Below are 26,781 nucleotides of genomic sequence, written 5' to 3'. Positions count from 1 at the left end.
CAGCAAAACCAGACACAAGTGGTACTGATGTTGAAGTGTTAGGGCATGAGCCTTGAGCATAAACAGCCTCAGAGACAGTGTCCAGGCCCAGAGTTCAACACCTAGGACAAACCAATAAAACAAAAACAAAAACAATCCCAAAACCTAGCATTTTTCTCATTGTATACAGAGACATGTCATTAAGGAAATTGCTTCCTGTGTTACATACAGGTCGAAGAAAGAAGAAGTCACACAATTATTCTCTTCATACAATGTTATACCAAAGCCTCAAATAATTGCTCTTTTTCTAAATTTATAAATTAATATCATCATTTGTTGGCAACTCTGTCTACATTATTCACATTATCATTTTATACATAAACTGTTTTTTAATATCTATTAACGGAGTTCTAATTATAACTCCCTTGAAAGTATATTCTAGGCAAATAGAATGCAAGAAACATTTGTAAATTTGTCAATTAAACCCTCTACTTAAAAAGAATTTTGTAGTATCCTATAGAATATGAAATTACAAACAAAACCAAAATATATATTTTAAATCTAAACTCTAATTTAACAAGGTCTATAAAGTCCTACATTGGACCAAGTTTGCTATATGTCCAGGCTTAAGCTTTTGCAATCCTTCATCCTTTCCTTGGAAACTAACAGAATGAAGATTACTTAATTTTTCAAATTTTGGATGGGAATCATGAGCCATTTTGCATCTAAGAATGTTTCTAATGAAGAGAGCATTTAAAAGCACAACTGAGGATTATATATGAGTTGCATTTCAATAGGAAATTACTTCTCAAAACATAATGACAAAATTAGCCCAAACTTCCAACTGCGTATTCCTTTCTTGTTTGGTTACTTTTATTAAGACAAAATTATACTACCTGGTCCAGGGAAGGTATCACTATGTAATTCCAGTTTCTAATCTCCTGTCAGTCTGAGTGCTAGAATTCTAGGCTTGTATCACATTGACCTGCCAGAGTTTCTTGGTTTATTTAATCTAGATACAGACTAGCAATTCTGAACTTCTCCAGTGATATCATCCACTAGACTGCTCAGACTGTTCATGGACTATATTAAAAGATGTTCTAACATTTCACAGAGGATATGATCATTTTCAGATACACCTGTGGGGTCTCTGATTCATTCCTACATGGATCCGATCCCTTTCATAATGATTACTTGTCTCTCTTACTATCTCTGGTCCATATCTATGTAATATTCTTAAACTTTTTTGAAGAAACTTCACTTGAGGACTTTCTAACATTAAAAATTATCACTTGATTCTAGTCTTACTGAGGACATATTATCTATTGTGTCCTAACTTTTCTATATCTTCTGAGAATTGCTTCATTTGTGTATTTGTGTGTGCACATATAAGTGCCTCTGTGTTTATGTGTAAGTTTGTATGTATATATGCAAAAGCCTCAAGCTCTTATTCAGCCATCTTGCTCATGACTGGTATTCCATCACTTGAACCATTCTTCTAATACAGCTTTTGGCTGGTTAATTATAAATAGTGTCTCAAAGACTGTTCTGCCCAGGCTGGATGCTAACCTGAGCTGAATAGCAGAGGGACAGCGCCAAGGACCAGAGTTCAAGTGCCAAGACCACCATCAAAAAATATATATAAGTAAAGGAAAGAAAAAAATGTGATCTTATCCACCAGTTCATGGCTAGTATAATCCCTGCTCTCTCAAGATGGACTTTTTTTCCAGTTAAGTCCATGCTCTTATATCTGAATTGCATTGTAAACAGAATTATTCTTCCATTCTACTTTTTACAAATTTGCATGATTAACAAGCATGATTTAGAAAGAGAGTGGCCTCATACTTCGTGTTCCACGTAGGATTAATGCATTCCCTATATCACTCTCATAAATCTACATACTGGACTTGGCTTTATTGTTTCAATGTTGTCTTATTTGTAGAGTCTTCTATAGTGTAATGAACCCTTAAACTTAAACACAGAACTTCTCTTTCTCCTATTATTGCTATTGTTTCCCTTACTGTTAACTCGTGTAAACTTGGGAAATAATGTGCAGCACATACACTCCTTAAAAAATGATCTGAGAACCTTCTTCCCATTTAAAATTCACCTTATTTACAGAGGACTTAAAAAGTTTGAACTCAATATACTCATGAATAGTGTATTTATAAGCAATATAAATGGTATTTTCTCTTTACTATGTTTCTCTGAAACATGTGTTACCTCAGGTCCAAAGGTGTCCTTGGGTTATTTTGGTGAAGCTAGAAAACATTCATTATATCTCAAGCATCACCATCGATTGTTCCTGGAAGTAACTGTTACTGGATGTGGAAACTGATCCTAGGAGAAGAATGGAACACAGAGGATTGACAAAGTTCAAGTTAACTTGTGTTTTCCTTTTTACTGTATAAGAAAAGGACAAAGATGGTAACAAGGCAGTAGGGAAATACCAAAGCTCTCCCCAACCAAAAAGAGAGTTTGAGTTCCAATGCTTAATCTCCCCAAGAGACCAACAATAACAAAAAGATGAACACTCAGAGAAAAACAGGAGGTGGAAAATAACAAAAAAGAAAGAGAGGAAAAGAAGAATTTCAGAACAGAGAAGAGCGAATACCCCTCCCCCAACATTCACTGGCCACACGGCAGTGTGCCAAGCCATGGCCAGCCGGCGCTGCGGGGGCTTCCCGTATCCAAGAGACACAGGGGACTGCCTGCATATCACCTGCTCAGAAGCCGACTGAGGTACCAGTTTACAGACCTGCTGATCGCCACAAATAGAGAAAGCTACCAGCTGTGAGTCTCCACTATGATCCCACACCCACCCCTCACTTTCCACCCAAGCAGAGAGGCTCCATCCCGCCAAAGCCACCCGGCACCAGCAGCACATCAAAGGGAGCTGTCTGCAGATAGCACAGAAGTGACCTGAGGTACCGGTGTCAGCCCCGCCAATTGTGACGACATGGTGGGGGCCACTGGGGTCCCAGAGACACAGAGGGCTGCCTGCAGATCACTCATGCAGAAGATGCCTGAGGTACCGGTGTCAGACCTGCCGATTGTGACAACCTGGCGGGGGCTGCCAGGGTCCCAGAGACACAAGGAGCTGCATGCACATAACTCGTGCAGAAGCCGCCTGAGCATGGACACTGTGGACCCGACAGCTTCGACAGAAGCAGACACAGAAGAGAATCACACAGAGCCACCACTGCCCAGCCTAGCCCGCAACCACCCCAACTGAACTCGGATTGCAACAGCAACTGACAACCTACACCACACAGAAAGAACTAGCTCCAGGGTGAATACCCCACAGGGGACAGTGTATCCCTCAAGGGAGACCAGAGCTTGAGGGAATCTTGAGACCCTGACCCAGACTCCCCACCCCAACACCCGGACCACAGGACCCACTGAAACTGGGAACTGCTCGAGAACTCCACCGGCCCTTGGAGCACACTCTGCTGGGCAGGCTAGAGCAAGAGCACCCCTGGAAGGGAGCTTAAACACCCAAGCCAGGAACAGTGCCGCTGGGTCCAGACAACCAACAGTAGAAGAAATGTAAACTGTGTACCCCAGGCTGCATAACCTAGGTGGTATACACAGCAGCACAGGCCTAACCAGCATGCCCCAGGTGGGGGGCCAGAACCAGGCCTGGCAATCCGGTGCCTGAACAACACAACCAATTCCTCCCAACTGAGCATAAGCCTCAGCAGAGAGATGAAAAACAGGGAACTGCACACCGTGGGAAGCACACCTGTGACAACAAAAGACCTGGAGGCTCAGTACAAGAGAATCCAAAAACCCACCAAAACCCGACCCATAAATTCTAGGCTGGGATTGGGCAACACAGGCCACCTGCACCTGTTAGTAGGCAGGAGCTCAGGCTGGTAAGGTGGCTCAGCAGTAGAGTGATAGTCTTGGATGCATGAGACCCTGGATCTGATTCCTCAGCATTACATGAGCAGAAAGGGTCAGAAGTGGTACTGTGGTTCAAATGGTAGGGTGCCAGCCTTGAGCTGAAGAGCTGAAGGACAGCACCCAAACCTAGAGTTCAAGCCCACAACAGCCCCCCCCCAAAACCAACCAAACAAACAAACAAAAACATCAGGAGCCCATAGCCGACTCAAGCATCTGGGAGAGTGCATCCAGAGCATCTGATCTTGCCAAGAGCACCCATAGGAGCAAACATGAGCAGTCTAGGGTGCACAACCCTTCTAAAGGCGGGAATTACCAGCAATCTACAGCAGAGAGCTGAGAATCCTATATAGATCAGACCAGCAGCTGGAGGTACGCCCCCAACAGAACCCAGATCAGGCACAGACTCTCTCTACCAATACAGAATCAGCAACCAAGCAAAGACAGACACACCAAAACAAAATTGCAGATTAGTCTCCAATAATACCTGAACCCCCATGAGAAAATCACAGAGAAAAATTACAAGGTTTATCACTACCCAGGATAGCAAGCTATCCTCAATAGCCAGCAGCCACACAGGGGAGAGCCCCAGTGGGAGCAAAGCAGGAATGGAAGACAAAAGCTACATCCAAGGGATGCTGGAGGCAATGACTCAAGAAATAAAGTGAGAAATAGACCAGAAATTGAAAGAGCACAAGGATGAGCTATCAAAAGAGATACAAGATATCAAACAGGAGATGCTTGCAAAAATAGAGTCTGCACAAACCTCAGTAAGAAGTGAGATAATTGCCAAATTAGAGGTAGTACATACCTCATTAAGAGGTGAGATCAATAGTTTGAGAACCAACATCGAATCTATAAAGGAATCCATTTCCTCCATACAAACCACAATAGAATCCATGGTCAACAGAGTGAACGAAATGGACTGTAGAGTGTCAGATACAGAAGACAGAATACACAAACTGGACCAAAAAGTGACAGATATGGAAAAATCACTCAAATTAAGCAAAAGGGAAATTCAAGAGAAAGAAAATAATGCAAAGAAATTTTACCTTCATATAATTGGAGTGGATGAAGGTGAGGAATTTCAGAGCAAGGGAAGACAAAAGCTAATCAACAAGATAATCGGTGAAAAATTTCTCCACCTCAAAAAAGAACATCTTACCTACATAACAGAAGCATATAGAACACCCAACAAGCAAGATCCCAGGAGAAACATTTCTAGACACATTATAGTAAAAATGATAGATCTGAATAATAAGGAAACAATCTTGCATGCAGCAAAAATCAAGAAGTAGCTATACAACAATGGGAAGAAATTAGAATCATTGCAGATCTCTCCACACAAACACTGAATGCAAGAAAGGCCTGGGAAAGTACCATACGAACCCTGAGAGCCAATAACTGGCAACCCATACTGATATACCTGGCAAAGCTATCATTCACATTCAATGGAGAACTGAAAAATTTCAATAACAAAGAAAAACTAAATGAATATATAAACGTTAAGCCAGCATTACAAAGAATACTAAGAGGTGGGACATAACCTGAAGAAAGAAACCAGGAACTGGGACCTGCACCCAGACAGACATTAATCAACTTCTAACTGAGCAAGCACAGGAGGAAAGGAAAGAAGAAAAACTCAGGAAAACAGGGAATGACAGGGTCAACAATGCATCTCTTTATACTTTCTCTTAATATTAATGGGCTTAATTCACCAATCAAAAGAAAAAGAACTGCAGACTGGATCAGAATTGCCTTCAGGAGACCCACTTCTCAGCCAAACATACAAACAAATTCAGAGAAAAGGGTTGGAAAAGGATCTACCAATCAAATGCCCCCAGTGAGAAAGCAGGTGTAGCTATCCTGATATATGACAAAATAGAATTTTCATTAAAATCAGTACAAAAAGACAAGGACGGACACTCCATATTAATACCAGGAACAATCCAAGAGGATGTATTACCATCATCAACTTATATGCCCCAAATATTGGTGAACCCAGATATGTTAAACAAATACTCTCAAACTTACAGAATAAAATAGATCCCAATATGAAAATACTAGGAGAATTTAACACACCACTCTCACCAAAGGACAGGTCTATCAACCAGAGGATTGGCAAAGAAGCTACCGAATTAATAGAGGACATACTTCAAGCGGAATTAACTGACATCTACCGAGTATTTCACCCTAAAACAACACAGTACACATTCTTCTCAGCAGCTCATGGAACTTTCTCCAAAATAGAACATATCATAGTTCATGCAAGGAACTTAAGAAAATACAAAGGGATTGACAAAATCCCCTGTACCCTATCAGACCACATTGGAATCAAGCTAGTTCTCAATAACAAAGCATACTGCAGAAATTTCTCTAATAAATGGATATTGAACAGCACACTCCTTATCAATGCCTGGGTAACGGAAGAGATCAGAGAAGAAATAAAATATTTCCTACAACTCAATGAAAATGAAAACACTTCGCAAAGAAACTTGTGGGACACAACAAAAGCAGTCCTGAGGGGCAAATTTATTGCCCTCAGTGCCCACATCAAGAGAATGGAGACAGACCAAGTAAATAATCTCATGTTGCATTTAAAACAGCTAGAAAAACAAGAAAAAATGGAAACTAAAGTTAATAGACGGAGCCAGATAACTAAATTAAGAGCAGAGATTAACCAATTACAAAATCAGAAAATTATAGCCAAAATTAACCAAACAAAAGCTGGTTCTTTGAAAAAATAAAGAAAATTGATGGACCATTGGCAAGATTAATTTAAAAAAGAAGAGAGGAAACACATATTAACGGGATTAGAGATGCCACAGGAAAAAATCACAATATGTAAACAAGATATCCAAACAATCCTAATGGACTACTTACTTTCAAAATTTATAATCTTTAATGGAAGAAAACCTGGCAGAAATGGAAGCATTTTTAGAGAAATACAAGTTGCCCAAACTGAGCAAAGAAGAAATAAACCAATTAAATAAGCCAATATCCTACAACAAGATACAGAAAGCTATCAAAAGTCTTCCAACAACAACAAAAAAAAAAGCCTCCGGGTCTCTATTCAGAAAAGTTCGGCCTGAGCCAAGGAGACCTAACGTTTCTCCTATTCCATCCTGTAATGTTTTCAGAGTGTCTGCTTTGAGTTCAAGGTCTTTGATCCATTTGGATTTGATTCTGGTGCAGGGTGATATATAAGGATCTACCTTTAGTTTTCTACATGTAGTTAACCAATTTTGCCAGCACCATTTACTGAAGAGGCTGTCTTTCTTCCATTCTATTGTTTTAGCTTCCTTATCGAAGATTAGATGGCTATAGGTCTGTAGGTACATTTCTGGGTTTTCAATTCTATTCCATTGGTCCTGAGGTCTGTTCTTATGCCAATACCAAGCTCTTTTGATTACTATGACTTTATAGAAGAGTTTGAAATTTGGTATTGATATTCCTCCAGCAGTGTTCTTTCCGTTGAGGAGCGTTTTTGCTATTCGGGGTCTTTTATTGTTCCATATGAATTTTTGGATTGCCTCTTCTATTTCCTTGAAGAATAACGTTTGAATTTTGATAGATATTGCATTGAATTTGTAAATAGCCTTGGGAAGTATTGCCATTTTCACGATGTTAATCTTGCCAATCCAGGAGCATGGGAGGTTTTGCCATTTTTTAAGTTCTGTGTTGATTTCCTTTTTCAAGATTTTAAAGTTTTCATCATAGAGGTCCTTCACTTCTTTGGTTAAGTTAATTCCTAGGTATTTTATTTTTTGTGGGGCTATTACAAATGGAGTTGCTTTCCTAATTTCAGCCACACTTTTCTCATTGTTGGCATGCAGAAAAGCCATTGATGTTTGGGGGTTAATTTTATAACCTGCTACTTTGCCAAAGTTTTAAATCAGCTTGAGTAATTTGGGAGTGGAGTCTATGGGATTCTTTAAATACAAGATCATGTCATCTGCAAAGAGGGAGAGTTTTATTTCTTCTTTCCCTATTTGGATCACCTTAATGTCTGCATCTTGTCTTATTGCTGTAGCTAGGCATTCTAATACTAGATTGAAGAGAAGTGGAGAGAGTGGGCATCCTTGACTTGTTCCTGAGTTAAGAGGAAATGGCTTTAGTTTTTCACCATTGAGTATAATGCTGGCTGTAGGTTTGTCATATACAGCCTTTATTGTATTGAGGAATGTTCCATGGATTCCTAATTTTTCCAGAACCTTCATCATAAAGGGGTGTTGGATCTTGTCAAATGCTTTTTGGGATTGCATACAGTTGCAGAGCTTCTGCAGGGCAAATGACATAGCTAGCAAGATCAATAGAAAGCCCACCGATTGGGAGAAGATCTTTACTAGCCATACAACAGACAAGGGTCTCATATCTAAAATGTACTTGGAACTCAAAAAATTAAACCACCCAACAACAAATCCTCAAAGAAACAACTGCCCAATAAATAAGTGGGCGAAAGGCTTAAAGAGAAGCTTCTCTGAAGAAGAAAGAAGGATGGCCAATAGACACATGAAGAAATGTTCAACATCCCTAGCCATAAAAGAAATGCAAATCAAAACAACATTGAGATATCACCTCACTCCAGTTAGAACAGCAAAAATCAAGAACTCTAACAACAACAGATGCTGGAGGGGATGTGGACAGAAAGGAACCTTACTTCATTGTTGGTGGGAATGTAAACTTGTTCAACCACTTTGGAAAGCAGTATGGAGGTTCCTCAAAAGACTTCACATAGATCTCCCCTATGATCCAGCAATCCCACTTTTGGGCATTTACCCAAATGTTTACAAACAAGACCACACTAAAGCTACCAGCACAACTATGTTTATTGCCGCATTATTTACCATAGCTAAGATATGGAACCAACCCAGATGCCCCTCATTAGATGAATGGATCAAGAAAACGTGGTATATATACACAATGGAATTCTATGCCTCCATCCGAAAGAATGACATTTCCCCATTCGTTAGGAAATGGAAAGGTTTGGAAAAAATTATATCAAGTGAAGTAAGCCAGGCCCAAAGAAGCATAGGTCCCATGGTTTCCCTTATTTGCAATATCTAGTATATGTATGAGTCAAGCGGAAAAGGTCAGATAATGTGATGTTAGGAAAATGAACCCTTAAATATGTATTTTAATGTTTCCGATTCTTTCATGCATGTGTTTCTAATGCATTTATGAGATTATTTCCTTGTTGCTTTGTATGTTCCTCCCCCACAGTGTAACCCCCGCTTTCACTATATTTGATGTCAGTATAACATGTGGAGGAGATGGGGACAAACAGGTCGTTTAAGGATTCAGGTGGACCTGTTGCAACAATGAGAAGTACAAAATGTCATGTCAAAACCATCTTTACAATGTCGGTGTGGGGGGGGAGGGGGGTATAATTGGGTGGGGGGAGGGGGAGGCTGGGAAGGGAGGTGAAGGGTAAACAAAGGAGGAGGCTGCAATGCTTGGTAAGAAATGTATGCATTATCCTGCCCATGTAATTGTAGCCCCTCTGTACAGTATGTTCTCAAATAAAATAAAATAATATTAAAAAATAAAAATAAAAAGCCCAGGACGAGATGGACTCAGCAGAATTCTATAAGACCTTTAAAGAAGAACTAATAGCCATATTCCTCAAGCTCTTCAGAGAAACAGAGAAGGAGGGAGCTGTCCCAAACTCATCCCCAAACCAGGCAAAGACCCAACCAAAAAGGAGAATTACAGGCCAATTTCCTTGATGAACACTGACACAAAGATTCTTAACAAGATTCTAGATAACAGAATCCAGAAACACATAAAAAAATCATACACTATGACCAGGTAGGCTTCATCCCAGAGATGGAGGGATGGTTAAAAATACGTGTCAATAAATGTAATCCAACACATCAACAGAGCCACATGATTATCGCCACAGATGCAGAAAAGGCCTTTGATAAAATTCAACATTCATTCATGCTAAAAGCTCTGGAGAAAATAGTAATAGAAGAAACATTTCTTAAAACAATAAAAGCCATTTATGACAGACCAATAACCAATATTATACTGAATGGGGAAAAGCTACAATCAATTCTTCTAAAATCAGGAACAATGCAAGAATGCCCACTGTCTCTACTCCTCTTCAATATAGTCCTGGAACTCTTAGCCAGGGCAATAAGGCAAGAAAAAGACATTAAAGGTATCCGCATAGGGAAAGAAGAAGTTAAACTATCGCTTTTTGCAGACGACATGATACTATACCTTCAGGATCCCAAAAATTCCATCCCCAAACTCTTTAAATCATAAATAACTTCGGCAAAGTAGCAGGATAAAAAATAAACCCACAATAATCAGTTGCCTTCCTGTACACTGACAATGTAAAGAAGAGAGGGAAATAAAGGGAGCAATCACATTCACAATGACCGCCGAAAAAATAAAATATTTAGGAATTACCCTAACCAAAGATGTAAAAGAACTATTTAATGAAAACTATAAAAAGTAAAAGAACAAAATTGCAGAAGACTCTAGGAAATGGAAAGACCTCCCATGCTCTTTGATAGGCCGACGATATAGTGAAAATGGCAATACTGCCCAAATTAATATACAAATTCAATGCAATTCCTATTAAAATCCCAATGATGTACATCTCTGAAATACAGAAAACAGTCCAAAAATTGATATGGAACCACAAAATACCTAGAGTAGCCAAAACAATTCTAGGGAATAAAGACAACATGGGAGGGATGTCCATGCCTTCCTTCAAGCTCTACTATAGAGCCATAATAACAAAGACAGCATGGTACTGGCACAAAAACAAACCTGAAGACCAATAGAATGGAATAGAAGATCCAGAAATAAATTCACATGCCTACAGTCAGCTGACATTTGACAAAGGAACCAAAGACATACAATGGAAGAAACACAGCCTCTTCAACCATTGGTGCTGGGAGAACTGGGTGGACACATGCAGAAAGCTAAAAGTGGACCCCAGACGATTACCATGCACCAACATCAACTCAAAATGTATTAAAGACCTTAACATTAATCTTGAATCTCTAAAACCACTGCAGGACAGAGTAGGATAGACACTTGAACTAATAGGCACAGGAAGGACTTTCCTGAACAGAGTCCCAGGGACACAACAAATTGGAGAGAGACTCGACAAATGGGACTACCTTAAAATAAAAAGCTTCTGCACAGCTAAATTTATCACAACCAAGCTAGAAAGACAACCAACTAATTGGAAAAAATATTTACCAGCAATATATCAGACAAGGGGTTAACATCCAGTATATACAGGGAACTCAAGAAACTAATCCCTCCCAAGCCTAACAAACCAATTACTAAATGGGCAAGGGAACTAAAGAGAGACTTTTCAGATCAAGAAATAAAAATTGCAAAGAAACACATGACGAAATGTTCATCATCCCTGGTGGTGAAGGAAATGCAAATAAAGACAACCCTGAGATACCACCTTACCCCAGTCAGAATGTCTCACATCCACAAATCAGCGAACAACAAATGCTGTAGGGGATGTGGAGGAAGAGGAACCCTACTACACTGCTGGTGAGAATGTACAGTTATACCACCACTTTGGAAAGCAGGCTGGAGGGTACTTAGAAAACTAAAATTGGACCTCCCTTATTACCTAGTCATACCACTTCTAGGCATCTACCCTGAACAACAGGAACCAATATACAAGGACACATGCACCTCCATGTTCATTGCAGCACTCTTCTCAATAGCTAGGATATGCAAACCATCCAGATGCCCCACCACAGATGAATGGATCCAAAAATTGTGGTATCTATAAACAATGGAATATTATGCAGCCATTAGAAAATGACAAAATAATGGCATTTGCAGGGAAATGGATGGAGCTAGAAGGAATCATGTTGAGCGAGGTAAGCCAAGAGCAAAGACAAACGATATATGGTCTCCCTGATAAGTGGATGCTAAATCCAAAATGTTTGGTGATATTACAAAATTAACAAGACTTAAGAAACAAGGAACTCAAGCCGGGCGCTGGTGGCTCACGCCTGTAATCCTAGCTACTCAGGAGGCTGAGATCTGAGGATCGCGGTTCAAAGCCAGCCCGGGCAGGAGAGACCGTGAGACTCCTATCTCCAATAAACCACCAGAAAACCGGAAGTGGCGCTGTAGCTCAAGTGGTAGAGCGCTCGCTTTGAGCTGAAGAGCTGAGGGACAGCGCCCAGGCCCAGAGTTCAAGCCCCACGACCGACAAAAAAAAAAAAAAAGAAACAAGGAACTCCCACTCATCTGGTTGAACCACTACTAAAAGTCCCGATGCTGCTGATCACATGTATGGTGGATAGTGTACACTGTTTTATGTTATAGATTGTGATAGACAATTTGCTCCAGGAAAGTTAGAATGAACTTGTGACTTTATATGAACATTAATATTCCACAATTCTGTGAAATTTAGGAAATTATGTAATCACTTAACCACAATTTAAAAAAAAAAAAAACTTCAGGGAAGGTAGGGAGTGAAGGGATGGTAGGGGGAAAACAATGGAAGGGGTAACAATACTCAATAGGAAGTGTACTCATTACCTTGCTCTTGTAACTGTAACCATCTGTATAGTGTCTTTACAATAAAAAAAAAAAATTAAAAAAAGAAAAGAATCTGAAGGCTTGAAGAAAACTCTGTCCCTGACTTTTTCGAGTGTGTTTTTACTCATACATAAGTTTTCTGTAAATTTCTAGTTGAGCGTACTACAGAAAGAAATAATTTCCTGGGAAGTTCTGGGAAGATGGTGGAGTAGAAGCTGAAGGCTAAACAAGCTCTCACATAGAACACAGATTTAGAGTTCCAGTGAACAGTCCTAAGCCAGAGAATCACACCAAGTGTTCCATCACAGGAAAAAGTGTTAGACCAGAGAGGAAAAATCCAGGCAAGGAGACAGATCGGAGCACTTGCCAGGAGATGCCACTGCTGCAGGAGCTGTGGCAGCGGCGGCCATACCCACCATACCTATAACAGAGAAAGTCCAGTACGAAGGAGCCAGACATGGTGGGCAAGCAGATTCTACTCAACACCAGCAAGAACTGACAAGGAACAGACATCTTCATCCTGTACTTCGCTGACCAGAGACGACCCAGGAACCAAGACGCTGTGTGAGTAGAGGCCTAACATCCTCACTCCTTCTCGGGGAGCAGAGGAGGGAAGGCCACACCCCCCAGTACCGGAGATCTCCATCTTCGATACTGAAAAAGCTCGGCGTAGCTGCTAGCTCAAACTCAGGCATTGGATGAAAACTAGAGACTAAAGTGACCTGACAGACTCGGCTCCACCCAGGGAAAAGTCACCCAGCTCAGGCGCCAGCCTCAGGAATGGCTTTCTTTGCTGGATAATCAGAGCCAGAGGCTGCCCCTCCCTTTAGCAGCCTTGACAATCAATTGAAATTTATTAAACATAAACCCTCAGAGTGGCTCCTGTCTGGGCTCTGTGAGTTTCTCACAAACTAACCCCCGGGAAAAGCTACTGTTTGCTGAAAGGCCTCAACTCTACCCAGAACCTAGCCTCATCACAGCATCTCCAAACTTCAGGAAAAAGCCATCTCCCTCTTTTGTGAAACTCAAAGTAGATCTCCCTCTCATTGAACTAGCCTGGGAAGTGGATCACAAAAACCTGGGTTAAGGTGAGCATTTATCTGCCGGTTCAAAAAAACAGACTTAATGAACCAACTAAGCCACAGGAAATTCAAACACCACAAGGAGACCAAAGAATGCAACAAGAGGCTGGTTATGAACAAAAGGGAGATACAGGATTTTTCCCACCTCTCCCCCCAAAAAAAAAATTCAGTATTTTTGCACCTTTTATAAATTTTTTTTTCCTCCTTCATAGCAAAGCTCACACCAATGCTCCTCCAACTATTCAATGAAATTCAAAGAGAAAGTTCACTACAGAACACATTTTATGAAGCCATCATAACCTTCATCCCCAAACCAGACAGGGACTCATAAAAGAAAGAAAACTATGAACCCATTTCCTTGATGAACATTGATGCAAAACTTCTCAACACAATTTTTGACAATCAACTTCAACAATTCATTCAAAAAATCATACACCACGATCAAACAGGATTCATTTCAGGGATGCAAAGCTGGTTCAATATACGCAAATCAATTAATATTATTCATCACATCAACAGGAGCAAGAATAAGAACCACATGGTTATTTAAATAGATGCAGAAAAGCATTCGACAAGATCCAACAACCATTTATGATGAAGGTTTTGGAAAAATTAGGAATCCATGGAACAATTCTCAATACAGTAAAGGCTGTATATGACAAACCTACAGCCAGCATTATACTTAAAGGTGAAAAACTAAAGCCATTTCCTCTTAACTCAGGAACAAGACAAGGATGTCCACTCTCTCCACTTCTCCTCAATCTAGTATTACAATGCCTAGCTACAGCAATAAGACAAGATGCAGACATTAAGAGGATCCAAATAGGGAAAGAAGAAATAAAACTCTCCCTCTTTGCAGATGGCATGATCTTGTAGCGAAAGAATCCCATAGACTTCACTCCCAAATTACTCAAGCTGATTGAAAACTTTGGCAAAGTAACAAGGTATAAAAATAATGCCCGCAAATCAATGGCTATTCTGTATGCCAACAATTAGAAATGTGTGGCTGAAATTAGGAAAGCAACTCCAATTGTAATAGCCCCACAAAAAATAACATACCTAGGAATTAACATAACCAAAGAAGTGAAGGACCACTATGATGAAAACTTTAAAACCTTGAAAAAGGAAATCAAAACAGAACATAGAAAATGACAAAACCTCCCATGCTCCTAGATGGAAAGATTAACATCGTGAAAATGGCAATACTTTCCAAGGCTATTTACAAATTCAATGCCATACCTATCAAAATTCCAATGTCATTCTTCAAGTAAATAGAAGAGGCAATCCAAAAATTCATATGGAACAATAAAAGACCCCAAATAGCAAAAACGCTCCTCAATGGTAAGAACACTGATGGAAGAACATCAATACCAAATTTCAAACTCTACTATAAAGCCATAGTAATCAAAACAGCTTGGTACTGGCACAAGAACAGACCTCAGAACCAATGGAATAGAATTGAAAACCCAGAAGTGAACCTATAGACCTATAGCCATCTAATCTTCGATAAGGGAGCTAAAAAAGAGAATGGAAGAAAGACAGCCTCTTCACTAAATGGTGCTGGCAAAATTGGTTAACTACTTCTAGAAAACTACAGAAAGATCCTTATATATCACCCTGCACCAGAATCAACTACAAATGGATCAAAGACCTCGGAGTCAAAGCAGACACTCTGAAAACATTACAGGATGGAATAGGAGAAACCCTAAGTCTCCTTGGCTCAGGCGGAAATTTTCTTAATAGAAAGACAACGAATCAAAGAAAGGTTGGACAAATGGGATTTCATGAAGTTGCAGAACTTCTGCATGGCAAAGGACATAGCTAGCAAGATCAATAGGAAGCACACAGATTGGGAGAAGATATTCACTAGCCATAAAATGGACAAGGGTCTCCTTCTAAAATATACTTGGAACTCAAAAAATTAAATCTGCCAACAACAAATCCTCAAAGAAACAACTGCCTTATAAAAAAGTGGGCCAAAAGTTTAAAGAGAAACTTCTCTGAAGAAGATAGAAGGATGGCCAATAGACACATGAAGAAATGCTCAACCTCCCTACACATAAAAGAAATGCAAATCAAATAACATTGAAATACCACCTCACCCCATTTAGAATGGCAAAAATCAAGAACTCTAATAACAACAGATGCTGGAGGGGATGTGAACAGAAGGGAACCTTACTTCATTGTTGATGGTAGTGTAAACTTGTTCAACCACTTTGGAAAGCAATATGGAGGTTCCTCAAAAGACTTCACATAGAGCTCTCCTATCACCCATCAATCCCACTTTTGGGCATTTACCCAAATATTTACAAACAAGACCACACTAAATCTACCAGCACAACTTTGTTTATTGCAGCATTATTTACCACAGCTAAGATATGGAACCAAACCAGATGCCCCTCAGTAGATGAATGGATCAAGAAACTATGGTATATATACACAGTGGAATTCTATGCCTCCATCAGAAAGAATGACATTGCCCCATTTGGTAGGAAATGGAAAGTCTTGGAAAAATTTATATTAAGTGAAGTAAGCCAAGCCAAAGAAACATAGGTCCCATGGTTTCCCTTATTTGCAATATCTAGTATATGTATGAGTCAAGCAGAAAAGGTCAGATAATGTGATGTTAGGAAAATGAACCCTTAGCTATGTATTTAAATGTTTTTTTTTCTTTAAAGCATTTGTTTCTAACGCATTTATATGATAATTATTTGTTGATTTGTATGTCCTTCCCTCACAATATAACCCCTACTTTCACTATATTTGATGTCGGTATACTTTGTGGAGGAGAAAGTGAAAAACAAGTCGTTTAAGTATACAAGTGGTCCCGTTGCAACAATGAACAGTACAAGTAGTCATGTCAAAAACGAACTTTAAGACTTTGGTGGGGTGGGAAGGATAGGGTGGGGGTGGGCGAGGGCAGGCTGGGAAGGGATGTGAAGGCTAAAGAAAGGAAGAGAGTGCAATGCTTGATAAGAAATATACCCATTATCTTGCCCATGTAATTGTAACCCCTCTGTACAGTATGTTCCCCCCCCCAATTTTTTTTCTAAAACTTTTTTTAATATTTAATTTTTAGCTTTTTTCAAAAAAATGTTTTCTAGTAAGTTTTTTTCTCTTATAATTTTTATTTTCGGTGTATGCGTGTGTGTGCGTTTTTCTCTCTTTCTAATTTTCTTTTTTTAATTACTTTTTGGTTTTTTTTAGCTCTACTGAACTTCTGATCTTTTTTCTTTCTTTCTTATCCTTTTCACATTTTCTTCTCTTTCGTTCTTCTTTATGTGATTTTATTGTTGTTCTGCACATCCTAAGGCAAACCTGTAGTCGATTATTAGACCTTATCCTACGTTGTTGTGTACACACTTAATCCACAAATTTATTACTCAATTCAAAACCTCTTAGACTTAAATTCCTTAATAGCAGTACTACCTCTTTATACCTATATAATATTTTAAGTAATTTTATTTTAAAAATTTTCACATCTCCTTTATTTCCCTCCTCTCTCTCATATTCATGTTTTTCTCTAAATAGATTGTTTTCATTTCTGCATAATATTTTTAATTTTTACTTTTCTATTTTTTCTGGTCTCTTTTTTTTCATTTCTCTTTCTCCTTCTTTTACTCTCTCTCTACTTTCATCCTATCCAACCTATTTCCTGCTTTGAGATTAGGACTTACGTTAACTCTCCCTGTGCCTTCACACATCACTCTATTCCTATTTTTTACCCACATCTCTCCCTAACCCTAATAATTTCTAGCTTACCAAATTCTTCTTTGCGATTCGTAGCCCATTAATATATAGTTGTTTGATGTTGAATAGATGTATCTGTTGAACTAGATTGTATCTGCAGAGTATTGACTGTGCAAATAAAGACTTTGGTTGATGCTTGCCTTAAATTAGTGTTCTAGCACACAAATGGTGTTATTTTCATCCCAAATGGGCAGAGTAAGCCGGAAAACCACAAGAAAAATGGCAAGTCCCGGTATCTCCACTGCCACTCATGATAATCAGGGACAGAACAGATAATGAAAAATCCAGAGGATAGTTCCCAAATAGTTCTACAAACACTGCTGGAAAACATAATAAAGGAAAAGATTGAAAACATACAAAGGACTCTGTATGAATGTGATAGGGAGAGACAGGAGGCAAACAAAAGGTCAATGGAGGCAAACAAAAGGTCAATGCAAGAAAAGATTGAAAACCCACAAAGGACTCTGTATGAGCCTGATAGGGAGAGAGAGGAGGCAATCCAAACGCTTATACAGGAAAATCATGAGCGTGAGGGAGCTACTAAAAAACTGATACAAGTTTTGCATGAGCAGCTTGAGAATACTCAAAGACAAAGGCAGGAATGGCGTGAGCAGGATGAGAACACTCAAAGAAAATTACAGCACTGGCAAGAACATGAGGAAGCCAAGCCAAGAGTAATACAGGAATTGAGAGGGCAGGATGAAAATACACGAAGATCACTAAAAGCATTCATGGGATCCATTAACAAAGAGCTGAAAGAAGTCAGGGAGACCAAAAAGGGAATGCTGAAAGGAATCCAACAGAATGAATGGCAGTCCTAGGAAACCATAATCAATCAACTAAGTGATTTGAGAATAAAAACTGAACACCAAATTAAGGAAGTAAAGAAATTCATTCAAGATCTAAAAGAAAGTTTCAACAAAGAATTTGAAGCCATCAAATCTGACAAATTAGAAGGAAAAGAAATAAAAAACAAAGTAGAAAGTCGTGACAGCAGGTTAAACCATGCAGAAGATCGAATCTCGGGGATTGAAGACAGCCTAGATATTATAGAGAAAGAACATACAACAATCCAAGACAAGTCCAAGAAATATGATAGATCTATCCAACACTTGGAAGACACCATCAGAAGGCCTAAACTAAGGATAATGGGTGTAGAGGAGCACCTAGAAACAGAAGTTAATGGTCTAGGAAATTTGTTAACAGGATCCTAGCAGAGCACTTCTCAAACATGCAAAAAAATAGGGCTCTTCAGATACAAGAAGCTTTTAGAACTCCAAATAGACCAGACCAGAATAGGACATCCCACTGTCACATTATAATCCACACAGGATCAACTCAGACCCAGGAAAAGATACTTAAAGATGTCAAGGAGAAAAGATTAATCACCCATAAAGGGAAACCAATTAGAATAAACTTAGATTTCTCAACAGAGACAATCAAAGCAAGAAGAAAAGTCAAGCAGAAAAGGTCAGATAATATGATGTTAGGAAAATGAACCGTAAGATATTTATATAAATGTTTTTTTCTTTCATGCATTTGTTTCTAAGGTATTTATAAGATTATTTCATTGTTGTTTGTATGTCCTTCCCCTACAGTATAAATCCTGCTTTCACTGTATTTGATGTTGGTATAATTTGTGGAGGGGAAAGGGAAAAAATCGTTTAAATAAGGATAAATGTGGACCCATTTCAACAATGAGAAGTACAGGTTGTCATGTCGAAAGCGAACTCTACAACTTTGGTTCGAGGATGGGGGAGGATTAGGTAGGGGGTGGCAGAGGCTGGGAAGTGATGGGAAGGGGAATCAAAGGAGGAGGCTACAATGTTTGATAAGAAATGTAGTCATTATCTTGCCCATGTAAATTTAACCCCTCTGTACAATATTTGCACAATAAAAAATAAATTAAAAAAAAGAAATAATGAGCCATTTGAAGGCTAGCATAGAACAAAACGAAATAACGTTGTTTTAAACATGTTTCAATCTAGGGACTGGGAAGGTGGCTCAGTGGTCGAGAGATTGCCTTGCATGCATGAGGCCTGGGTTCGGTTCCTCAGCACCACATAAGCAAAAATAAGCCAGAAGTGGTTCTGTGGCTCTATTGTTAGAGGGCTAGCCTTGAGTTGAAGAGGTGAGGGAGAGTGCCCAGGCCCAGAATTCAGGCCCATGACTGAACCTCCCCCCCAAATAAAAGCTCTACTTCACAGAAACAAATACATGGAGGTTTTAAAGACTTATCGATGTATATTTCACCCCTGAGATGATTTTCTTGTTTCAGGAGTCATTTATCAATTCCTTTAATTCAGTCATGAGTTCTCCAAAACAAGAAGGATTCCAAAGAAGCATCTAGTGAGTATGATCAGGAAAAGGAGCCTCTTCTCAGATCACTACTCCTTTAAGGAGGGTTTCAATGAAATACCTGCGTTTTTTTTGTTTGCTTGTTTGTTAAGTTTGTGTTGGTTCTGGGGCTTGAACCCAGAGGCTGGACCCTGTCTCTGAACAGTTTTCTTTCCTGCCCACCAGCCCCCAAATCTAGTATTCTACTGCTTGAACCAAAACTCCACTTCTGGCTTTTTGCTGTGTAATCACAGATAAGAGTTTGACAGACTCTCCTGCCAGGGTTGGCTTTGAATTAAGATAATAAGAAAGCCAAGTGACATCAACTGTATAGATTTCTCTTTTCAAACATGAAATATTAGATGAAGTTTATTTTAAAGCTAATATTTGACAATTTTTTCTTTTTTTATTGTGAGCATACCGTTCAGAGGAGTTACAATTACATTGGCAAGAGAACAAGTACTTTTTTAGTCAAGCATTGTTTCCTCCTCTTTGTTTCCCCATCTCATCCCTTCCTGTACTATCCCCTCCCTCCTCTTGGTCTTCCCCCTCCCACCAAAGTTGTAAAGTTCTTTTTTCAACGTTACGACTTGTACATCTCATTGTTTCAATGAGTCCACCTGTATCCCTAGTTAAACGATTTGTTTTTAGAGAATATGTCCAACAAATAATCCATAACATTACTCAGCAAAATTAGGTGCACTGAATCATTTTGAAATTATTTGTATTGCTTGGGAAGATTATTGATATTTTCGTTCCTTTTGGGGAAACTTAAAGTCATATTTCACCTTTTTTATTGGTTTTAGGGCTTGAACTCTGATCCTGGGCAATGTTCCTCAGCTCTTCAGTTCAACTTGAGTGCATTACCACTTTAGTTACAGCACCACTTCTGGATTTCTGGTGGTAAACTGAAGATTAGTGTCTCATGGACTTTTCTGAGCAGGCTGACTTTGAACCACAATCCTCTGGTCTCAACCTCCTGAGTGGTTAGGATTACAGGTGTAAACAACCAGCACCTGGCTCATATTTGCATTTATGTGCACTGAATGACACTGTGTTGACAATAAATGGAAATTTTAACCAAATGATGACATTGCAGCTTTTCTAAAATTGAGATAGCAATAAATATGTCCTCCATTTCCATTTTGTTACATTAATGACTCATGAGCTAAGGGACCCTTACACTAGCATCCTCTGACATCTGTGTGGGTGAATTTAGTATCAGGAAATGTTCATAGAGAAATATAGAAAGACTGTGATTTTTAGAAAGCAAAGGAGATCACCTATGAAAGAACAGCAAAGAAGGAGATTTATCACACAGAGATTAAGAACGAGACTAAGAGATTTAGAATGCTAAAGACAATGAGGAAAAGCCTAGTTGACAACAAGTTCTTCAATAACCAAAAATGGTTCTTTAGAACAGTTTCTGTTATACCTTATTTACTATCATTTATTCCTTACATCTGCAGTTATTCTTTATCTTCTCTCACAACATTTAATTAGCCCTGCCTTTTTGGTGCCATAACTGACCAAAAGGTTTAAAAGTCACACTTAGACTACCCTTCTCTTCGTGATTAGCAGTGATGACACAAAATCCTGGAATGGTTGAATTTCCAGAATTAATCTTCACCTGACATCTAAGCACATTCCTGGCATTAATAGCTGTGACAATGAACAAAACTTTTTTCAACACAGTATCCTAATATAAGTACATGAATTAGGGACTATTGTCAAGTGTCAATATGGAAGGAGCAATTATATACTACAAGTATGGGTTCTTTATTTTGCTTTTACTAACTAAATGTTTTTGTATTGTTTTGTATTGTTTTGTTTTGTTTTTTTTGTTTTTGTTTTTGTTTTGCCAGTCCAGGGGCTTAAACTCAGGGATAGGGAATTATTCCTGAGATTTTTTTTTTTTTTTGCTCAAACTAGCACTCTACCACTTGAGGCACAGAACCACTTCCAGAATTTTTCTTTTTATGTGTTACTGAGGAATTGAACCCAGGGCTTCATGCATGATAGGCAATCACTGTACCATGAAGCCACTTTCCCAGAGCCCTAAATGACTTTCTTAAGATGGCATTACATTTTTATTCAGTAACGATGTATCATAATTTTGGCCAGGTGCTAGAAATGATGTCAAAAGCAATACAATACAATAAATCCAGTAAGGCTGGATGGACAATGAAGAACTGTCATGGTCTAGCCAGGGCACAGAGGGGCTTATCTCATGGAGCTGTTTCAACAGGCTGAGCAAGACAGCACCTGAACTACAGCCCACCTCCAGAATGAGAGGGTCACCTTGGGTTCTAGCCACATGCGGATGCCCAACCCCTTCCTCCAGCACCCATTGAACCAGTTCTTGTGAAAGAGGGAGAAAAAAAAAGTCACAATTACAATTAAGAAGGTTGCTGGTGGCTTAGAGCTCTAATCCTAACTACACAGGAGGCTGAGATACGAGGATCATGGTTCATAGCCAGCCCCGGCAGGAACGTCTGTGAGACTTTTATATCCAAAGAACCACCAGAAAACCAGAAATGGTGCTGTGTGATCAAGTGGTAGAGTGCTAGCCTTTTGCTGAGGAGCTCGGGAACAGTGCCTAGACACAGAGTTCAAGCCCCACGACTGACAAGAAGTGGACTTCCTACCACCAGAAGTCTACTGAATAACAACCATTGTCTTAGGGAGCACGGTAGCAAAGTCAGGCTGAGCTTCCTGTGAAGTTGAAGTCATAAGTAGGTCACCTGGCTTCTCTGTGCCTCGGTTTCACCAGCTGCAAAACTCCACAGAATGAAGGATCCCCTTCCATATGGGGATAGGGTAATGATGAAAGAGAGCCATGTTTTGCTTCATAATCCCACATCTGTTCCACGATTAATAAAAGGCCCCATCTGAGCCCTTTCCAGGTATCTTCTTGTCATTTGCTCATAGAACTGCAGAGAACCTTATCTGAAGGCTGCTCCCTCTGTGCCTAGCTGTGTTCCTGAGATCCCTCTGCATAAATCCCTAGTTTCCTAACAACTGTCCTGTGAGGAAAATGAGGTCTGATGGTTGCCGCCCTACCCAGAGCTTCACCTATGGTCAAGAATTGGCTACTGTGGACTAAAAGTTGGGGATAAGCCATCTAAATTGATGACTGCGCATGTTGCTACATGTCTACCATCCCTACTACAGAGGACCAGGCCTGGAAGAGCATACCTGTCACAAATACGAGAACCTCGATCCAGCCCATCCAGAGCATATATTGAGTCTCTGTTTCAGAAATGCCCAAGACAAAATGTTGTTTCCTCAGAGCCAGGGAGAGGAAACAAGCAGGGGTTATGGTGCTCCCAGGGGGGGTCTGACCTCGGTAGGGGTGGTTTGGGGGCAGCCACTCACCTGTGCTGCTGGGAGAAGCTGCTGGAGGCTGCTCCAGGTGGGGCGAGCAGTGATGGCAGTGGTATTGTGGACAAATGGGCCCAAAGTAGAGAACCAGGTCCAGGTATCAGGTTGGGGCTTTAATCAGGCTGGCAGGGGGACATTGCCTGATATTTGAAATCTCGAAACTTGGGAAAGGGGGAAAGCGGCTTGGGTGCGGGCAGGCTTCTCAATTTCCTACTATACTCCGAAGTCACCTTGAGTCTCATCCTCACCACTCAAACACCTCACCTTCCTCAACTGCTGGTAGTGGTGTAAACTAACAGTGAGAATCCCTGTTCTACCAAGCAGCATGGAATGTTGGGGTGGCCACAATTCTTGTATCCCATTGGTCAGAAAGAACAATGAAAGAATGGGGGTGTGGCTGGAATCCTGTGATGCAAACAGCATGGGCAGAGTCAAGAAGTTAGCATCTCCCCAGCCCTTTTCCCAGGGAAGAATGTCAATTCAGTTGGAGACAAGAGGGTGACCAGCTTTAACCAGATGGTTGCACAGATTATTGTGTATGTCTGTTTGTTGCTAGTCCTGGACCTTGAACTCAGGATCTGGGCACAGTCTGTGAGCTACTTTTGCTTAAGGCTGGCCGTCCAAAGTGGAGCCACAGCACTTCTGGCTTTGTTGTCACTGAAGTTGGAAAGGGGTCTCAAGGACTTTCCTGCCTAGGATAACTTCAACCATGATCCTCCAATCACAGCCTTGTAAGTATCAAGGAGGACTGCTGGGAGCCACTGGTGCCTGCTTAATCATCGGTCTTGCTGATGTTCTTGGACAAACAGGTTAGTTCCCTATCCTTGGGTTTAAGTGGTATGAGCTGTAGCCCACAGTTCATATCCTGGTCCTGCCACCTCCAAATGGCAGGAGATCCAAAAAACTTATTCCTATCCATATGATTACCAATGGAATGTGATGTGTGTCATGATTGAATGAGCAGTTCTTGAATGATTCCAGTATAAAATTATACACAATTATATTATAGGACACTGATTGATGTTAGTTCATATTTTATTGAGCATTTAAACAATCACATTAATAAAATGGAGGCATAATGAAATAACTAAGAATTGGGTCTCACATATAAAGGTGCCATTTTTTGCCAGGGATGGTTTTGGAACTCATGGTCTTGGTAACTCTGATGCACTATGTGGGAAGGGAAAGCTGGTTTCCTTGAAGTCAAGAAATTCAAGTCTGTTCTTTAGGCCTGAAATAGATACCCACCACTAGAAAACATCCTAGTCATGTACAATTTACATATATGATTTATATTTATAAACATATGTTGACTATATTTCATTCAGTGCAGTTATTTAATTTTTTGTTTTATTCATGCATTGAACATTTATTTTATTGACTATTATGTCACATAAAACATTGATTACATGGGCTTGGGAAGGTAGCTCAGTGGTAGAACGTTTGTCTTGCATGCATGAGGCCCATATTGAGAAAAGTAAAATTAAAAAAAAAATGCTCCCTCGCTTGCAATTCATGCCATTTACTGTTCTAGGCTTTGGATTTGAACTCAGGATGTGGGTAAATCTGCAGCAATGTAGATGAATGGGAAGAACACCGTACTTGCAGATAAGAAAGTCAGGCCTGTTCACTAGTCCTGAATTCAAGCCCAAGCCCTGGAAAACATACTAATTATATACATTGTAAAGATAGGATTTATACTTACCAGTAGATGTTCAGTCCATACATGTTTGGTGTGGTTGTTCCTTGTATTTTTTGTTTTATTCATTTATTTACCATTGATTGTGCTAAGATGAAACCCATTCTGTTTTTTTCACTGATGACATACTGTCACAGAGCATCCAGAATTGTAGAAATGTTCTCCACCATGCCAGGATTCTCAGGATCACACAGGATATTCAGAGAAAAGGAAAACAAGTTTCACACTTGGCTTCTTACTCCACGATCCACTTGTTGGTAGTGCTGGGATCTAAACTCAGGGCCTAGTAGGACCAATTGGCCAATAAGTCAAGGTTAACACACAAACCTGTGAGCAACTAAGGAGCTAAACCAGTCCCAGGATGTGACATTGAGCCACAAGGTGGTCCACTATAGTCATAAATTCATAATTTAAACATACAATCTATATTGACATACATGTGTCAACAGCATATTGTGTTTAGTGAACTTCTCCTTATTTTGTATCTACATCATGGAGGTATTGTGTATTTTACTAAGTATGGTGACAGGTATAACTGTGCTGAAATGGATGACAAAAGGTTCCCATGGTTATAGGGTTGTCTATGAATTCCCCTTCCTGGTTGATACCCAGGACTTTCACAGGAGAAGAAAACGTGTGCAACAACTGGCTTCTGACATCAGGATGAATCTTTTGTCAGTGCTAGGATTTGAACTCAGGTGTGGGTAGCTCTGTTGCACTGTGGGGGAAGGGGAAGCTCACCATCCTTGAAAACTAGAATGTCAGACCTGGTCCAGGGCCTGATTTGAAGCCCAGCACTGGACAAAATAGCAAGCCCACCTTTTTAAAACATAGGACCTCTCTTTACCTACAGGTGTTGTATGCATCTTGCATTCAGTGTAGTTATTCTTTTTATTTTGTGTCTTATTCATTGATGTATTGTGCATTTTATTGAGTATGGTGACAGATATAACTGTGCTGACATGGATGACAAACTATTCTCATGGCTATAGAGTTACCTATACAGCATTCTCCATCCTCAGTGACAGCCAGGACATGCACAGAACACGAAAACATGTGCAACCCTAGGCTTTTCACATCAGAATGAATCTTTTGGCAGTGCTGGAATTTGATCTCAAAGCCTAGAAGGCCCAATTGGTGAATGGGTCTTGGTAAGCATACCAGCCTGTGAGCCTCTAAGGAGCGAGGCCATTCCCGGGACCTGAGATTGATCCCTGGTGGGGGCCAATATAGTCATTAATTCATAATTGAACAGAGGATCTATATTTCCAAACATGGGTGGGTGGCATCTTGCGTTTGGTGTAGTCATTCTCTTTATTTTGTGTCTTATTCATTGATGTATTGTGTATGTTATTAAGTATAGGTTGACAGATATAAATGTGATGAATTGGATGACAACCTATTCCCATGAGTATAGAGTTGCCTATACCTTCTCCATCTAGCAGAGACCCAGAATTTGTGCAGCACAGGAAAACAGGTGCAACAACTATCTTCTCACATCAGGGTGAATTTTTGGCAGTGCTGGGACTCGAACTCGGGGCTTAAGAGGCCCAATTGCACAGTGGGTCCACGTGATCACAACAGACTGTGAACCAGTAAGGAGCTGGGTTGTTACCAGGAACTGAGATCGAGCCCTAGGGAGGCCAAATAGTCCTCAATGCATCATAGAAATATGGGATGTATATTCACATCCGTGTGTGGACTGCGTCATGCATTGAGTGTACTTATTGTCTTTATTTTGTATGCTTTTCATGAATGTATTGTGTATTTTCTTGAGTATATGATGACAGGTATAACTGGGCTGACATGGATAACAACTTATTTCCATGACCACACGGTGGCCCATGCATTCGCCATCCTAGCTGGGACCCAGTACTTGCACAGGAAATGAAACAGGTGCAACGATTGGCTTCTGGCATCAAGATGAATCTTTTGGCAGGGCTGAACTCAGGCTTAGCAGGCACCATTGGTGAATGGTTCCACATGAGCACACCAGCCTGTTAGCAACGAAGGAGCTAGGCCTTCCCAGTACCTAAGTTTGAGCCCCCCTGGGGGGAGAGTGGCGAGCACAATAGTCACCCATCCATAAGCTGAAGGTAGTAT

At 40.0% G+C, this 26,781-nt stretch overlaps 1 long non-coding RNA gene across 1 annotated transcript in view; it reads right to left on the bottom strand.

Annotated features, from left to right (window-relative positions):
• Positions 1–23,261, bottom strand: part of LOC138811573 (uncharacterized) — a 64,819-nt gene extending 41,558 nt beyond the window's left edge. Inside the window, exons 1-2 of the long non-coding RNA XR_011367430.1 lie at positions 22,974–23,261; positions 2,203–2,319 (exon numbers count right to left, since the gene is read on the bottom strand). This is a non-coding gene — a long non-coding RNA (uncharacterized lncRNA). The remainder of the gene's footprint in view (positions 1–2,202; positions 2,320–22,973) is intronic.
• Positions 23,262–26,781: the final 3,520 nt, after the last annotated feature.

Source organism: Dipodomys merriami, unplaced genomic scaffold, assembly GCF_024711535.1.
Source record: "Dipodomys merriami isolate MVZ:Mamm:240054 unplaced genomic scaffold, mDipMer1.0.p SCAF_536, whole genome shotgun sequence".
Lineage (NCBI taxonomy): Eukaryota > Metazoa > Chordata > Mammalia > Rodentia > Heteromyidae > Dipodomys > Dipodomys merriami.
The sequence above is the reverse complement of the archived record's forward strand: the minus strand, read 5'-3'. Positions and strand labels throughout refer to the sequence as shown.